This window comes from Lissotriton vulgaris, chromosome 6, assembly GCF_964263255.1.
Source record: "Lissotriton vulgaris chromosome 6, aLisVul1.2, whole genome shotgun sequence".
Taxonomy (NCBI): Eukaryota; Metazoa; Chordata; class Amphibia; order Caudata; family Salamandridae; genus Lissotriton; species Lissotriton vulgaris.
The window spans coordinates 508,348,502-508,365,022 of record NC_141694.1 but is presented as its reverse complement, the minus strand read 5'-3'; positions in this window follow the sequence as shown (position 1 = coordinate 508,365,022).

Below are 16,521 nucleotides of genomic sequence, written 5' to 3'. Positions count from 1 at the left end.
GCACCTACACCGCCATCTGCACCAAACCCTTTGTATCTTTTCCTAGTTCCTGGTGCCCAAGACTCATCCAATAAATCCTTAGCCTTTTCAGAAAGCACTAAGAGTCTTGCAGATCCCTTGATATCTTCCAAACAAAAAGGTCCAACTTCCCTTCTACCACTTACGGGTGTTTATCTACATCTGGACCTATCAGCAAACCATAATGAACTGAAAGAAGGAATGGCTTGTGCACTGCAAGTCCATTCACCCCTGGCAACCAAACCTGGGAAATCAAAAAGGGTTTGACAAGTACTAGATTGTACCTCTCCTTCAACACTGTCCAGAAAACCCTCTGAATATTGGTGAAAGGTGAAAAGGCATAAGCTCCCTCTAGACTCCAATCCTGATTGAAAGCATCTACTGCTTGAGCTTCCAGGTTTGCTCTCCAACTGAAGAACTTTAACACCTAATAGGTGAGCTGCTGTCAAAAATATCTAAATCTAACAGGCCCCAAACCCTCTGGATCTCCTGAAAATCACCGGGCTCAATAGCTGTAAGGACTGCGATGTTGTGAGTTCCAATCTGCCCTCAGATTCTTTGTGCCTGGAATATGGCCTGCTATCAGAGATAATTTGTGTTCCCAGCAAAAATACCACAACTTTTGCTAAACCTGTCACTTGTATTGACTTGGAACCACCCAGGCGACTGATGTAAGAAACAGCTGAGACAATGTCCAAATGAATCAGGACCCCAATGCTTGCCAGTAGGTATCTGAAACTCTAGAAGATTCAGCCCAACTATTAACACTACGGTACAAAAGGGGGTGGCAATGGACGGAGCATCTGAACCAATCAAACACTCACACCCAGTCAAAATATCTGGGTTTAATCCATCACCGTTCTTTAGCCTACTCTGCCACCCCAGTTCAGACATGGCTATATGCAAATCAGTCTGACCCTGTGCCTCATGGGAACAGTGCAGCCCGAACTACCAAGCCATGCCTTCCCTGGACCGGAAACAAGCATCCGAGGACCGGTTTCTGGCATTCCAGCCGTCTTCAGCCCGGCTTGCTTGAATCCAGTGGCAAAGTGAGCAAGGGACTCACGTCTGAATATACCCTGCCACACTTATGGTGGCCAAAAGCGGTACAAAAGGGGGTGGTAATGGACGGAGCATCTGAACCAATCAAACACTCACACCCAGTCAAAAGATCTGGGTTAATCCATCACCGTTCTTTAGCCCACTCTGCCACCCCAGTTCAGACATGGCTATATGCAAATCAGTCTGACCCTGTGCCTCATGAGAACAATGCAGCCCGAGCTGCCAAGCCATGCCTTCCCTGGACCGGAAACAAGCTTCCGAGGACCGGTTTCTGGCATTCCAGCCGTCTTCAGCCCGGCTTGCTTGAATCCAGTGGCAAAGTGAGCAAGGAACTCACGTCTGAGCATACCCTGCCACACCTATGGTGGCCAAAAGCGGTACAAAAGGGGGTGGTAATGGACGGAGCATCTGAACCAATAAAACACTCACACCCAGTCAAAAGATCTGGGTTTAATCCATCACCGTTCTTTAGCCCACTCTGCCATCCCAGTTCGGACATGGCTATATGCAAATCAGTCTGACCCTGTGCCTCAGGGGAACAGTGCAGCCCGAACTGCCAAGCCATGCCTTCCCTGGACCGGAAACAAGCTTCGGAGGACCGGTTTCTGGCATTCCAGCCGTCTTCAGCCCGGCTTGCTTGAATCCAGTGGCAAAGTGAGCAAGGGACTCACGTCTGAGCATACCCTGCCACACTTATGGTGGCCAAAAGCGGTACAAAAGGGGGTGGTAATGGACGGAGCATCTGAACCAATCAAACACTCACACCCATTCAAAAGATCTGGGTTTAATCCATCACCGTTCTTTAGCCCACTCTGCCACCCCAGTTTAGACATGGCTATATGCAAATCAGTCTGACCCTGTGCCTCATGGGAACAGTGCAGCCCAAACTACCAAGCCATGCCTTCCCTGGACCGGAAACAAGCTTCCGAATACCGGTTTCTGGCATTCCAGCCGTCTTCAGCCTGGCTTGCTTGAATCCAGTGGCAAAGTGAGCAAGGGACTCACGTCTGAGCATACCCTGCCACACTTATGGTGGCCAAAAGCGGTACAAAAGGGGGTGGTAATGGACGGAGCATCTGACCCAATCAAACACTCACACCCAGTCAAAAGATCTGGGTTTCATCCATCATCGTTCTTTAGCCCACTCTGCCACCCCAGTTCAGACATGGCTATATGCAAATCAGTCTGACCCTGTGCCTCTTGGGAACAGTGCAGCCTGAACTGCCAAGCCATGCGTTTTGTGACAGTCATAGTTCCATACTGTCGTTTGCGCTGTTCCTATTTTAATTAGGGGATGTGCCTAGTTTCTATTAAAGCATATATGTTGTGTATTGGTTCTAAAATGGAAATGTTTTGCATGTTGGGGCAGCAATAAAAGATTATTGCATAATGATAGCCATTGGTCTTTTCATGAAGTCAGAAAAGCCATTTCAAGAGAGGAAGGAAGTAGGAAATTGAAGGCCCAGAACTTAGGGCTTCCCTGGGGCTGAGCAATGGTAGATTCATCCATAAAAGTGCCATAAAAAACAATTGAATAACACCATCTGCCCATGCAAGTGGGACTGTGGAACCAATCCAGGAAAATCAGAGGATGTACACTGACAAACAATCACACTCCCTGGGGGTATCCACAAACATCGCACACACACATGGATGCCTGCACCAATGCTTGCACAAAAACAACAGCCAAACACATAACTCAATAAAAACACACACAGAACTACAACAAGACCAGACATGAACTGTGCAGCAAAACTGTAGAAAGGCAATGGGAGCAAAGACAGAACAGGAGTACACAACCTCATTAGTCAGGAACAATGCACAGACAACATACCACAACACAGACAAGAAGTGCATCATCACAAAACAATCATGGACACAAACTGGGAGAAATTGGCCTACAATGGCACACAGACAGACATACCACACAACCCATCAAGTCAACATGGTGTCATAGTGTACCACATGCCTACACATGCACTAGAATGACAAGAGACAGCCTAAATATGAGAGTAGAAAGCACCAAGGACGCACATAAAACAAGCACAGGAACTAGAATAGACCTAAGCTCATGTGACAGACACACAAGTAAGGCACACCACACTGGTAACACACATCTGAATGAAACACACCAACAAAACACACAAACATGCAAATAGAACACCACACACAGAACATATGTCATCTGCAAGAGACAACACAGCCCGAACACTGCACACAGCCACATCAGACACACAACAGACGCACATGCCAATAAATCAAATTGCAAGCACAGCAGGACATCAGGGGATGCACACCAGGTAAGGACAAATCAACATATACTCACAGCACTGCATGCACACCAAGCAGTGTGTGCACAACAAACATACCAGTTCCACACAGATATGAGTGACACACCATGAACACCCACAGCAACAATCAAAACAGCACACAGACAACACCACACTCAAGAAGTTAAGCAGTCCTTCATCAGACACACATACAGCTAACCCAACACCCACAGATGCACAAGTCTTGGACCCTAAAGTGGAAACAACATGATCAGAGGACTCTACAGCACAAACAGTTAAACTTCATATAAGCAACTGTGACTGCAAAACAGTACAAGAAAATCAGATATAACCAATTGGGAAAAGGTCCTGAGTGGCACATTGCTCCTGTGCACAGATCTGCACCACAAAGAACAGTGCTACAAATCAAGTGATGGGTAGGTACACATACAGGCAAGCCAAGGAGACAGCTGACATGAAAGTGAAGTGTTGTGTACGTCAGTAGAGGACATGGCAGGAGTGTACCATACACAAATAGATGGAGTACAGACTCACAATGGGGTGAATGTATGACATTGTTCTGCATTCTGTCCATCATCTGTGGTTTTTGCATTTGTCACCCCGAGTGGGATGGGTATGCTCAGATGTGAGTCCCATGCACTCCACACCACTGGATTCAAGCAAGCCGGGCAGAAGAAGGCTGGAATGCCAGAAACCGGTCCTCGGAAGCTTGTTTCCGGTTCAGGGAAGGCATGGCTTGGCAGTTCGGGCTGGATTGTTCCCATGAGGCACAGGGTCAGACTGATTTGCATATAGCCATGTCTGAACTCGGGTGGTGTGGAGTGTAAAAAAAAAATGGATTTGGGACCAGATCTCTGTACTGGGCTGAATGTTTAACATTGTTCTGCATTCTGTTCATCACCTGTGGCTTTTGCATTTGTCACCCCGAGTGGGATGGGTATGCTCAGACGTGAGTCCCATGCACTCCACACCACTGGATTCAAGCAAGCCGGGCTGTAAAAGGCTGTAATTCCAGAAACCGGTCCTCAAAAGCTTGTTTCCGGTCCAGGGAAGGCATGGCTTGGCAGTTCGGGCTGGACTGTTTCCATGAGGAACAGGGTCAGACTGATTTGCATATAGCCATGTCTGAACTGGGGTGGTGTGGAGTGCAGAAAAATGATGGATTTGGGCCCAGATCTCTGTACTGGGGTGAATGTATGACATTGTTTTGCATTCTATCCATCACCTGTGGTTTTTGCAATTGTCACCCTGAGTGAAATGGGTTTGCTCAGACGAGAGTCCCATGCACTCCACACCACTGGATTCAACCAAGCCGGTCTGAAGAAGGTTGGAATGCCAGAAACCAGTCCTCGGAAGCTTGTTTCCGGTCCAGGGAAGGCATGGCTTGGCAGTTCGGGCTGGACTGTTCCCATGAGGCACAGGGTCAGACTGATTTGCATTTAGCCATGTTTGAACTGGGGTGGTGTGGAGTGCAAAAAAACGATGGATTTGGGCCCAGATCTCTGTACTGGGGTGAATGTATGACATTGTTCTGCATTCTGTCCATCACCTGTGGTTTTTGCATTTGTCACCCCGAGTGGGATGGGTATGCTCAGACGTGAGTCCTATGCACTCCACACCACTGTATTCAAGCAATGCTGGCAGAAGAAGGCTGGAATGCCAGAAACCAGACCTCAGAAGCTTGTTTCCGGTTCAGGGAAGGCATGGCTTGGCAGTTCAGGCTGGACTGTTCCCATGAGGCACAGGGTCAGACTGATTTGCATATAGCCATGTCTGAACTGGGGTGGGGTGGAGTGCAAAAAAACGATGGATTTGGGCCCAGATCTCTGTACTGGGGTGAATGTATGACATTGTTCTGCATTCTGTCCATCACCTGTGGTTTTTGCATTTGTCACCCCGAGTGGGATAGGTATGTTCAGACGTGAGTACCATGCACTCCACACCACTGGATTCAAGCAAGCCGGGCTGAAGAAGGTTTGAATGCCAGAACCCGGTCCTCGGAAGCTTGTTTCCGGTCCAGGGAAGGAATGGCTTGGCAGTTCGGGCTGGACTGTTCCCATGAGGCACAGGGTCAGACTGATTTGCATATAGCCATGTCTGGACTGGGGTGGTGTGGAGTTCAAAAAAACGATGGATTTGGGCCCAGATCTCTGTACTGGCATGAATGCATGACATTGTTCTGCATTCTGTCCATCACCTGTGGTTTTTGCATTTGTCACCCCTGAGTGGGATGGTTATGCTCAGACGTGAGTCCCATGCACTCCACACCACTGGGTTTAAGAAATCCAGGCTGAAGCAGGCTGGAATGCCAGAAACCGGACCTCGGAAGCTTGTTTCCAGTCCAGGGAAGGCATGGCTTTGCATTTTGGGCTGGACTGTTCCTATGAGGCAAAGGGTCAGACTGATTTGCATATAGCCATGTCCTAACTGGGGTGGTGTGGAGTGCAAAAAAAGATGGATTTGGGCCCAGATCTCTGTACTGGGGTGAATGTATGACATTGTTCTGCATTCTGTCCATCGCCTGTGTTTTTTGCATTTGTCACCCCGAGTGGGATGGGTATGCTCAGACGAGAGTCCCATGCACTCCAAACCACTGGATTCAAGCAAGCCGGGCTGAAGAAGGCTTGAATGCCAGAAACCGGTCCTCGGAAGCTTGTTTCCGGTCCAGGAAATGCATGGCTTGGCAGTTCGGGCTGGACTGTTCCCATGAGGCACAGGGTCAGACTGATTTGCATTTAGCCATGTCTGAACTGGGGTGGTGTGGAGTGCAAAAAAACGATGGATTTGGGCCCAGATCTCTGTACTGGGGTGAATGTATGTCATTGTTCTGCATTATGTCCATCACCTGTTGTTTTTGCAATTGTCACCCTGAGTGGGATGGGTATGCTCAGACGTGAGTCCCATGCACTCCACACCACTGCATTCAAGCAAGCCGGGCTGAAGAAGGCTGGAATGCCAGAAACCGGTCTTCGGAAGCTTGTTTCCGGTCCAGTAAAAACATGGCTTGGCAGTTCGGGCTGGACTGTTCCCATGAGGCACAGGGTCAGACTGATTTGCATTTAGCCATGTCTGAACTGGGGTGGTGTGGAGTGCAAAAAAACGATGGATTTGGGCCCAGATCTCTGTACTGGGGTGAATGTATGACATTGTTCTGCATTCTGTCCATCACCTGTGGTTTTTGCAATTGTCACCCTGAGTGGGATGGGTACGCTCAGACGTGAGTCCCATGCACTCCACACCACTGGATTCAAGCAAGCCGGGCTGAAGAAGGTTTGAATGCCAGAAACCGGTCCTCGGAAGCTTGTTTCCGGTCCAGGGAAGGCATGGCTTGGCAGTTCGGGCTGGACTGTTCCCATGAGGCACAGGGTCAAACTGATTTGCATATAGCCATGTCTGAACTGAGGTGGTGTGGAGTGCAACAAAACGATGGATTTGGGCCCAGATCTCTGTACTGGGGTGAATGCATGACATTGTCCTGCATTCTGTCCATCACCTGTGGTTTTTGCATTTGTCACCCTGAGTGGGATGGATATGCTCAGACGTGAGTCCCATGCACTCCACAACACTGGATTCAAGCAAGCCGGGCTGAAGAAGGCTGGAATGCCAGAAACGGGTCCTCGGAAGCTTGTGTCTGGTCCAGGGAATGCATGGCTTTGCAGTTCGGGCTGGACTGTTCCCATGAGGCACAGGGTCAGACTGATTTGCATTTAGCCATGTCTGAACTGGGGTGGTGTGGAGTGCAAAAAAACAATGGATTAGGGCCCAGATCTCTGTACTGGGGAGAATCTATGACATTGTTCTGCATTCTGTCCATCACCTGTGGTTTTTGCATTTGTCACCCTGAGTGGGATGGGTATGCTCAGATGTGAGTCCCATGCACTCCACACCACTGGATTCAAGCAAGCCGGGCTGAAGAAGGTTTGAATGTCAGAAACCGGTCCTCTGAAGCTTGTTTCCAGGCCAGGGAAGGCATGGCTTGGCAGATCGGGCTGGACTGTTCCCATGAGGCACAGGGTCAGACTGATTTGCATATAGCAATGTCTGAACTGGGGTGGTGTGGAGTGCAAAAAAACGATGGATTTGGGCCCAGATCTCTGTACTGGGGTGAATGCATGACATTGTTCTGCATTCTGTCCATCACCTGTGGTTTTTGCATTTGTCACCCCTGAATGGGATGGTTATGCTCAGACGTGAGTCCTATGCACTCCACACCACTGGATTCAAGCAAGCCGGGCTGAAGAAGGCTGGAATGCCAGAAACCGGTCCTCGGAAGCTTGTTTCCGGTCCAGGGAAGGTATGGCTTGGCAGTTCGGGCTGGACTGTTCCCATGAGGCACAGGGTATGACTGATTTGCATATAGCCATGTCTGAACTGGTGTAGTGTGGAGTGCAAAAAAACGATGGATTTGGGCCCATATCTCTGTACTGGGGTGAATGTATGACATTGTTTTGCATTCTGTCCATCATCTGTGGTTTTTGCATTTGTCACCCTTAGTGGGATGGATATGCTCAGACGTGAGTCCCATGCACTCCACACCACTGGGTTTAAGCAATCCAGACTGAAGAAGACTGGAATGCCAGAAACCGGACCTCGGAGCTTGTTTCCAGTCCAGGGAAGGCATGGCTTTGCAGTTCGGACTGGACGGTTCCCATGAGGCAAAGGGTCAGACTGATTTGCATATAGCCATGTCTGAGCTGGGGTGGTGTGGAGTGCAAAAAAAGATGGATTTGGGCCCAGATCTCTGTACTGGGGTGAATGTATGACATTGTTCTGCATTCTGTCCATCACCTGTGGTTTTTGCATTTGTCACCCCGAGTGGGATGGGTATGCTCAGACGAGAGTCCCATGCACTCCACACCACTGGATTCCAGCAAGACGGGCTGAAGAAGGCTGGAATGCCAGAAACCGGTCCTCGGAAGCTTGTTTCCGGTCCAGGGAATGCATGGCTTGGCAGTTCAGGCTGGACTGTTCCCATGAGGCACAGGGTCAGACTGATTTGCATTTAGCCATGTCTGAACTGGGGTAGTGTGGAGTGCAAAAAAACAATGGATTTGGGCCCAGATCTCTGTACTGGGGTGAATGTATGACATTGTTCTGCATTCTGTCCATCACCTGTGGTTTTTGCATTTGTCACCCCGAGTGGGATAGGTATGCTCAGACATGAGTCCCATGCACTCCACACCACTGGATTCAAGCAAGCCGGGCTGAAGAAGGCTGTAATGCCAGAAACCAGTCCTCGGAAGCTTGTTTCCGGTACAGGGAAGGCATGGCTTGGCAGTTCGGGCTGGACTGTTCCCATGAGGCGCAGGGTCAGACTGATTTGCATAATGACATGTCTGAACTGGGGTGGTGTGGAGTGCAAGCAAACGATTGATTTGGGCCCAGATCTCTGTACTGGGGTGAATGTATGACATTGTTCTGCATTCTGTCCATCACCTGTGGTTTTTGCATTTGTCACCCCTGAATGGGATGGTTATGCTCAGACGTGAGTCCTATGCACTCCACACCACTGGATTCAAGCAAGCCGGGCTGAAGAAGGCTGGAATGCCAGAAACCGGTCCTCGGAAGCTTGTTTCCGGTCCAGGGAAGGTATGGCTTGGCAGTTCGGGCTGGACTGTTCCCATGAGGCACAGGGTATGACTGATTTGCATATAGCCATGTCTGAACTGGTGTAGTGTGGAGTGCAAAAAAACGATGGATTTGGGCCCATATCTCTGTACTGGGGTGAATGTATGACATTGTTTTGCATTCTGTCCATCATCTGTGGTTTTTGCATTTGTCACCCTTAGTGGGATGGATATGCTCAGACGTGAGTCCCATGCACTCCACACCACTGGGTTTAAGCAATCCAGACTGAAGAAGACTGGAATGCCAGAAACCGGACCTCGGAGCTTGTTTCCAGTCCAGGGAAGGCATGGCTTTGCAGTTCGGACTGGACTGTTCCCATGAGGCAACGGGTCAGACTGATTTGCATATAACCATGTCTGAACTGGGGTGGTGTGGAGTGCAAAAAAACGATAGATTTGGGCCCAGATCTCTGTACTGGGGTGAATGTAGGACATTGTCCTGCATTCTGTCCATCACCTGTGGTTTTTGCATTTGTCACCCTGAGTGGGATGGGTATGCTCAGACGTGAGTCCCATGCATTCCACACCACTGGATTCAAGCAAGCCGGGCTGAAGAAGGCTGGAATGCTAGAAACCGGTCCTCGGAAGCTTGTTTCCGGTCCAGGGAAGGCATGGCTTGGCAGTTCAGGCTGGACTGTTCCCATGAGGCACATGCTCAGACTGATTTGCATATAGCCATGTCTGAACTGGGGTGGTGTGGAGTGCAAAAAAACAATGGATTAGGGCCCAGATCTCTGTACTGGGGAGAATCTATGACATTGTTCTGCATTCTGTCCATCACCTGTGGTTTTTGCATTTGTCACCCTGAGTGGGATGGGTATGCTCAGATGTGAGTCCCATGCACTCCACACCACTGGATTCAAGCAAGCCGGGCTGAAGAAGGTTTGAATGTCAGAAACCGGTCCTCTGAAGCTTGTTTCCAGGCCAGGGAAGGCATGGCTTGGCAGATCGGGCTGGACTGTTCCCATGAGGCACAGGGTCAGACTGATTTGCATATAGCAATGTCTGAACTGGGGTGGTGTGGAGTGCAAAAAAACGATGGATTTGGGCCCAGATCTCTGTACTGGGGTGAATGCATGACATTGTTCTGCATTCTGTCCATCACCTGTGGTTTTTGCATTTGTCACCCCTGAATGGGATGGTTATGCTCAGACGTGAGTCCTATGCACTCCACACCACTGGATTCAAGCAAGCCGGGCTGAAGAAGGCTGGAATGCCAGAAACCGGTCCTCGGAAGCTTGTTTCCGGTCCAGGGAAGGTATGGCTTGGCAGTTCGGGCTGGACTGTTCCCATGAGGCACAGGGTATGACTGATTTGCATATAGCCATGTCTGAACTGGTGTAGTGTGGAGTGCAAAAAAACGATGGATTTGGGCCCATATCTCTGTACTGGGGTGAATGTATGACATTGTTTTGCATTCTGTCCATCATCTGTGGTTTTTGCATTTGTCACCCTTAGTGGGATGGATATGCTCAGACGTGAGTCCCATGCACTCCACACCACTGGGTTTAAGCAATCCAGACTGAAGAAGACTGGAATGCCAGAAACCGGACCTCGGAGCTTGTTTCCAGTCCAGGGAAGGCATGGCTTTGCAGTTCGGACTGGACGGTTCCCATGAGGCAAAGGGTCAGACTGATTTGCATATAGCCATGTCTGAGCTGGGGTGGTGTGGAGTGCAAAAAAAGATGGATTTGGGCCCAGATCTCTGTACTGGGGTGAATGTATGACATTGTTCTGCATTCTGTCCATCACCTGTGGTTTTTGCATTTGTCACCCCGAGTGGGATGGGTATGCTCAGACGAGAGTCCCATGCACTCCACACCACTGGATTCCAGCAAGCCGGGCTGAAGAAGGCTGGAATGCCAGAAACCGGTCCTCGGAAGCTTGTTTCCGGTCCAGGGAATGCATGGCTTGGCAGTTCAGGCTGGACTGTTCCCATGAGGCACAGGGTCAGACTGATTTGCATTTAGCCATGTCTGAACTGGGGTAGTGTGGAGTGCAAAAAAACAATGGATTTGGGCCCAGATCTCTGTACTGGGGTGAATGTATGACATTGTTCTGCATTCTGTCCATCACCTGTGGTTTTTGCATTTGTCACCCCGAGTGGGATAGGTATGCTCAGACATGAGTCCCATGCACTCCACACCACTGGATTCAAGCAAGCCGGGCTGAAGAAGGCTGTAATGCCAGAAACCAGTCCTCGGAAGCTTGTTTCCGGTACAGGGAAGGCATGGCTTGGCAGTTCGGGCTGGACTGTTCCCATGAGGCGCAGGGTCAGACTGATTTGCATAATGACATGTCTGAACTGGGGTGGTGTGGAGTGCAAGCAAACGATTGATTTGGGCCCAGATCTCTGTACTGGGGTGAATGTATGACATTGTTCTGCATTCTGTCCATCACCTGTGGTTTTTGCATTTGTCACCCCTGAGTGGGATGGGTATGCTCAGACGTGAGTCCCATGCACTCCACACCACTGGATTCAAGCAAGCCGTGCTGAAGAAGGCTGGAATGCCAGAAACTGGTCCTCGGAAGCTTGTTTCCGGTCCAGGGAAGGCATTGCTTGGCAGTTCGGGCTGGACTGTTCCCATGAGGCACAGGGTCCGACTGATTTGCATATAGCCATGTCTGAACTGGGGTGGTGTGGAGTGCAAAAAAACGATGGATTTGGGCCCAGATCTCTGTACTGGGGTGAATGTATGACATTGTTCTGCATTCTGTCCATCACCTGTGGTTTTTGCATTTGTCACCCTGAGTGGGATGGGTATGCTCAGACTTGAGTCCCATGCACTCCACACCACTGGATTCAAGCAATCCGGGCTGAAGAAGGCTGGAATGCCAGAAACCGGACCTCGGAAGCTTGTTTCCGGCTCCAGGGAAGGCATGGCTTGGCAGTCGGGCTGGACTGTTCCCATGAGGCAACGGGTCAGACTGATTTGCATATAACCATGTCTGAACTGGGGTGGTGTGGAGTGCAAAAAAACGATAGATTTGGGCCCAGATCTCTGTACTGGGGTGAATGTAGGACATTGTCCTGCATTCTGTCCATCACCTGTGGTTTTTGCATTTGTCACCCTGAGTGGGATGGGTATGCTCAGACGTGAGTCCCATGCATTCCACACCACTGGATTCAAGCAAGCCGGGCTGAAGAAGGCTGGAATGCTAGAAACCGGTCCTCGGAAGCTTGTTTCCGGTCCAGGGAAGGCATGGCTTGGCAGTTCAGGCTGGACTGTTCCCATGAGGCACATGCTCAGACTGATTTGCATATAGCCATGTCTGAACTGGGGTGGTGTGGAGTGCAAAAAAACAATGGATTTGGGCCCAGATCTTTGTACTGGGGTGAATGTATGACATTGTTCTGCATTCTGTCCATCACCTGTGGTTTTTGCATTTGTCACCCCGAGTGGGATGGGTATGCTCAGACGTGAGTACCATGCACTCCACACCACTGGATTCAAGCAAGCCGGGCTGATGAAGGTTGCAATGCGAGAAACCGATCCTCGGAAGCTTGTTTCCGGTCCAGGGAAGGCATGGATTGGCAGTTCAGGCTGGACTGTTCCCATGAGGCACAGGGTCAGACTGATTTGCATATAGCCATGTCTGAACTTGGGTGGTGTGGAGTGCAAAAAATGATGGATTTGGGCCTAGATCTCTGTACTGGGGTGAATGTATAACATTGTTCTGCATTCTGTCCATCACCTGTGGTTTTTGCATTTGTCACCACGAGTGGGATGGGTATGCTCAGACGTGAGTCCCATGCACTCCACACCACTGGATTCAAGCAAGCCGGTCTGAAGAAGGCTGTAATGCCAGAAACCGGTCCTCGGAAGCTTGTCTCCGGTCCAGGGAAGGCATGGCTTGGCTGTTCTGGCTGGACTGTTCCCATGAGGCACAGGGTCAGACTGATTTGCATATAGCCATGTCTGAACTGGGGTGGTGTGGGGTGCCAAAACAACAATGGATTTGGGCCCAGATCTCTGTACTGGGGTGAATGTATTACATTGTTCTGCATTCTGTCCATCACCTGTGGTTTTTGCATTTGTCACCCCTGAGTGGGATGGGTATGCTCAGACGTGAGTCCCATGCACTCCACACCACTGTATTCAAGCACGCCGGGCTGAAGAAGGCTGGAATGCCAGAAACCGGTCCTCGGAAGCTTGTTTCCGGTCCAGGGAAGGCATGGCTTGGCAGGTCGGCCTGGACTGTTCCCATGAGGCACTGGGTCCGACTGATTTGCATATAGCCATGTCTGAACTGGGGTAGTGTGGAGTGCAAAAAAACGATGGATTTGGGCCCAGATCTCTGTACTGGGGTGAATGTATGACATTGTTCTGCATTCTGTCCATCACCTGTGTTTTTTGCATTTGTCACCCTGAGTGGGATGGGTATGCTCAGACGTGAGTCCCATGCACTCCACACCACTGGATTCAAGCAAGCCGGGCTGAAGAGGGCTGGAATGCCAGAAACCAGTCCTTGGAAGCTTGTTTCCGGTCCAGGGAAGGCATGGCTTGGCAGTTCGGGCTGGACTGTTCCCATGAGGCACAGGGTCAGACTGATGTGCATATAGCCATGTCTGAAATGGGGTGGTGTGGAGTGCAAAAAAACGATGGATTTGGGCCCAGATCTCTGTACTGGGGTAAATGTATGACATTGTTCTGCATTCTGTCCATCACCTGTGGTTTTTGCATTTGTCACCCCGAGTGGGATGGGTATGCTCAGACATGAGTCCCATGCACTCCACACCACGGGATTCAAGCAAGCCGGGCTGAAGAAGGCTGGAATGCCAGAAACCGGTCCTCGGAAGCTTGTTTCCGGTCCAGGGAAGGCATGGCTTGGCAGTTCGGGCTGGACTGTTCCCATGAGACACAGGGTCAGACTGATTTGCATATAGCCATGTCTGAACTGGGGTGGTGTGGAGTGCAAAAAAACGATGGATTTGGGCCCAGATCTCTGTACTGGGGTGAATGTATGACATTGTTCTGCATTCTGTCCATCACCTGTGGTTTTTGCATGACTCACAATGGCTAGGCATCTGAAGCACAGAGTGTGGACCGTATGACACCACACACCCCATGCCATATTGGAGGCAATAAAAAGCCTGAGCATGAAAAAACACACCCACAATGTTAGTGTGGCTAATCAGGTCTGCACAGTGACCACAAACAGTATCAAGACACATGGCTGATCAAAACACAACACTGACATGCCAATCACACACTCTGCATACTCACAATTGCCACCAAAAACAAGTAGGAGAAAGACAGAACTGCAAGGACACGCCAGCACACTGCACAGTGCACAACATACAACTCACACATGTGCACACAATCATAATCACAGGGCTGAACAATCAGACAAACAGGCACTCAACTCCTGGGTGACACATGTGTGTAGTTGACATTGCAAGGGCACACACACATCAACACTCCCGACAAAGTCACCCCTTCACACTGCACACTTCTGACCACCCAAGTGCAAACATTGAAAGTAACCCATGTGGCTATGATGACTGACCATCACAAGATGACCATACATCAACACTGCTGAGCACACATAAAATAAGGTCACACATACATGATTTTCTTGGTCAGCCTGCCTGCAATCCTGTGGATAGAATCCCACTATGTGCAGGCTGTGCCTCCAAACCTGACGTGAACAATATGAATCACTGACAGAATTTCGACTACAGAAATATCGACCTACAAGAATATCGAGTCAACAATATCGAGGGCAAAAATATCGACATCCTATCTACAACATGGTAAGTACAAAAATATCGAAAAAAAATATCGATGTAAAAAATATCGATGTTAAAAATATCGTTTTCTTTTTTTTAATATATAAATGTAAAATTAAGTCTATAAGACTAATAAATAAAATAAACATATTTAAAAGTATCTAATAATGTTTAAAAGTAATAAATAATACATATATATTAAGAATACATTAATTAAATATATACAGTAAATATGTAATATATATGCACTGAACAATAAGTATTAATAATTATTTTACGAATTTATAAATTAATGAAATATATTCTAATTTACTAACACATTTACAAACATAAAAGAGTAACATAAATAAAATGTAAGTAATATAAAAAATAAAATACACATTTGATATTTTAACAATTAATTAAATAAAACGTTGGATAGCGTAAGGGTAAAAATTTCTATTCCTACTCCAGAGAGTGCAACAGTAGGGAAAACTGACCCTGAACTCAAAAAACACCCCTTTACCCAAGAACTGAAACTGACCCTGAACCCTAAAAATACCCCTTTACCCAAAAACTGAAAACTGACCCTGAACCCAAAAAATACCCCTTTACCCAAGAACTGAAAACTGACCCTGAACCCTAAAAATACCCCTTTACCCAAAAACTGAAAACTGACCCTGAACCCTAAAAATAACCCTTTACCCAAAAACTGAAAACTGACCCTAAACCCTCAAAATACCCCTTTACCCAAAAACTGCAAACTGACCATGAACCCTAAAAATACCCCTCTACCCAAGAACTGAAAACTGCCCCTGAACCCTAAAAATACCCCTTTATCCAAAAACTGAAAACTGACCCTGAACCCAAAAATACCCCTTTACCCAAAAACTGAAAACTGACCCTGAACCCAAAAAATACCCCTTTACCCAAGAACTGAAAACTGACCCTGAACCCTAAAAATACCCCTTTACCCAAAAACTGAAAACTGACCCTGAACCCTAAAAATAACCCTTTACCCAAAAACTGAAAACTGACCCTAAACCCTCAAAATACCCCTTTACCCAAAAACTGAAAACTGACCCTGAACCCTAAAAATACCCCTTTACCCAAGAACTGAAAACTGACCCTGAACCCTAAAAATACCCCTTTACCCAAGAACTGAAAACTGACCCTGAACACTAAAAATACCCCTTTACCCAAAAACTGAAAACTGACCCTGAACACTAAAAATACCCCTTTACCCAAAAACTGAAAACTGACCCTGAACCCAAAAAATACCCCTTTACCCAAGAACTGAAAACTGACCCTGAACCCAAAAAATACCCCTTTACCCAAGAACTGAAAACTGACCCTGAACCCTAAAAAAACCCCTTTACCCAAAAACTCAAAACTGACCCTGAACACTAAAAATACCCCTTTACCCAAAAACCCAAAACTGACCCTGAACCCTAAAAATACTCCTTTACCCAAACTTAATTAATATTATTTAATTAGCAATTAATTATTAATGAACAATAACAAATAAAGTAAATATATTAGCACATTAGCTGTAATTAATATAATTTAATAATTAATATTATTTTTCCCCAATTAATTAATTAACAGTAACTAAAAATTATATATAAATAAATTACTCTAATTAATGTAACTAATTAATATTATTTAATTACCAATTAATTAATATTTTTAAATATGTACAAAATTATAATAATTAATTAACTAATTAATATTAATTATTTCCCAATAAATTAAATATAAATTTTTAAAAACATATATTAATTAATTAATTATTATTAAATTACTCCCC